Below are 2837 nucleotides of genomic sequence, written 5' to 3' on the forward strand. Positions count from 1 at the left end.
TTTTAAATTCTTTTAGTTTGAAACAATGTGGAGACAGCTGGTGTGAGCATTCTAATCAACATCTGCCGGAAGTTCCTCTTATACAGGTAATGATGACTAAGATTTCTTTAGTAGAGCTAAAATTATGCCAGGCATCCATAGACTATTGGTGTGTGCCTTGTCCCTATCACTGCAATGGAACTCTCTCCATCTAAGGATCCCTGGATGAACTTTTGCACCCCAGTGTACAGTTGAGACTGAAAGTGGATTAATAGTAAATTTAGATCAATAGTAATTCTCTCTTCAGAGATCAGAACAATGGACTTTTTTCAGCCCCCTCACCCAGGTGACACTTTTCAACATTTTTGAGGCAGTTGTATTTACTAAACTCACATCAGTGTAGACCTGTCCCTGGGATTGACAAAATTTTATATGTGTATATGTGTGTGAGGCATTGGTTTTATGTTCCTCAGCAGAGATTCCCAGCAGCATCTTCCCTATGGGAAAATAACTGTGCAAGGAAATTTCAAAGAGGAGTGACAGATAGGAGAAGGGTTGAATATTTTTTTACCCTGCTGATTTGTCCATTGTGAATCCCCCCTCCCTTATGCCCCGTAGGAGAGAAACTGGCTAGAGTTCTGAAACCTGTGTTGCCCTCAGTTAATAACAGGGAAAGCATATTCAGGTACTACCAGTCTTGGATTGTGTCCTATATATGATTTAAAACTCCATTCCTAAACTGTTCTCCTTGCAGAACAATATGAGAATCTTTGGTGCTGCCAGACAGAATTATAGGGCGGCAGCACAGGTCTGCCTCTATGGCCATTCAGATCTTGGCTTCCATACCCAGACTGTGTCAGGAGCTAATTCATGCCAATTGTGATGTGGGGTAGACAGTGGTCAGATCTGAAATTGCCAACATTTCACACAGCCAAGCAGAACTAGTGTCAATAAATAGCATCTGAAATAATCTCTCTCTCTCTCTCTCTCACACACACACACACACACACACACACTGGGGAATTTCACATTACCCTTTTAAAACCGTTATTGTACCGTCTTGGAATAAACTGGTACAGGGAGGGCTGTTTCACACAGCTTTTTCCCTACCGGCAAGGAGTCGTCTCTGAAGCGGTTTGTCATTTCAGACTGTGCCGCTTTGTTTCCCCACCACTTTCTGCCCGTGCGGGTGATCTCCGTCTTTTTTCTTTAAAAAATGTTCTTTTAATAACACTATGGCACTGTAACACAACCCCAAAGCAGCGCAATCGCGACCGCATTGGAATTCCTGGACCACTGAAATACATGAAAGCACTACATCTGCCACCTGGAAACTAGTGGAAGCTCAGGCACGCACACGCACACACTTCGGGATTTGATTTCTGGAACGTTTGGAAGGGAGGAAGGGATGCTGTCTGGGTTTGTAAACTGTCCTGTAAACGCCCCCCCCCACCTCGCCGTGACTGCACTCTCTTTCAGGCTGTCCTGTAAACGCCCCCCCCCCTCGCCTTGACTGCACTCTCTTTCAGGCTGCCTGGAATTTAAAAATCTCTTCCTTTAACTTTTCTCCTTCAGGCACCTTAAGTCAAACTGCTTCCCCACACCCCACGCAGTATTTAGGGACAGGACAAAAGGCTGCTTTTTCTTTCCCCTCTTTCCCAGCCTCCGTTTTACAAGTAGTTATCTTGCCCAAGGAGAATTCCAGGAACTCAAAAACCTGTGGCAGGATTTTAAAATCCCCTCCCGCATTTCAAAGCCACACTAGCTACTTCCAGCCTTGCAAACAGCATCCTCCTCTTGATGGCCAGCATATAGGGATGCCATGCCTCCAGGTGGGACCTGGGGATCCCCTGCACTTACCAGTGTTCCCTCTAAGCTGAGTTAGTGTGAGCTAGCTCACAGTTTTTTAGCCTCTGGCTCACACGTTTTTGTCTTAGCTCAGGAAGGATGGCTCCAGAGCAAACTAATTGATGCAGTAGCCAAATTACTTGCTCACAAGTTTAATGCCAGTAGCTCACAGAGTGGAATTTTTGCTCACAAGACTCCACATCTTAGAGGGAGCATTGCAGAGTTACAGCTTATCTCTTGGCTACAGATATCAGTTCCCAGGCATAAAGTGAATGCTGTGGAAGGAGGACTCCATGGCATTGTACTCCACTGAAATCACTGTTCTCCCCAGATGTAGTGATCTCGTGTATCTCAATGGTCCAGGCATCCAAATGGGGTCGCTATTGCGCTGCTTTGGGGTTGTGTTACAGTGCCATAGCACTCTCAAACGAACGTTAAAAAAATGGAGATCGCCCGTGTGGGCAGAAAATGGCATGAAAACTTCATATCTGGAGGAAGCATTACGGGGCATTTTACACAGCACCCCGTAGCGCTTCAGGAACAGTAGAAGGAATTGAAGACCAGTTGGAAGCAGTTTGAAGTAAAAACGGCTCAGGAATGCTTTCCAGAAACATTTCTGTCTGAAAAGGGAAATATATTCCATCAGGAAACAGTTACTAAAATGGTTCTGTCTGAAATAACAGACAGAAACCATCAATGAACAGTTCCTGAAATGGATCTGTCAAGCCCGCCCTGGGCTCCGGGTGTGGAACCTCCCATGGCCATGACGACTCAAGATGGGGGAGGTCCGACAGCTCTGGAAGTTGAGGCCTGTAAAGAAGAGGGGAAGCGTTTGGGCCTCGGATGGGTAGGGGATGGAGTTTGATGACACCAGGGGTCCTTTCGTAGAAAAAGAGGTGCAGGAGCTCATTAGCATAACTCATTAGCATAACTTATTTGCGTATGCCACACCACCTAACATCACCAGAAGTATATCAGAAGGCAAGAAAGAAAGAAGGAAAGAGGGAAAG

Source organism: Gekko japonicus, unplaced genomic scaffold (genome assembly GCF_001447785.1).
Source record: "Gekko japonicus isolate JY-2015 unplaced genomic scaffold, Gekko_japonicus_V1.1 scaffold311, whole genome shotgun sequence".
Classification (NCBI taxonomy): domain Eukaryota; kingdom Metazoa; phylum Chordata; class Lepidosauria; order Squamata; family Gekkonidae; genus Gekko; species Gekko japonicus.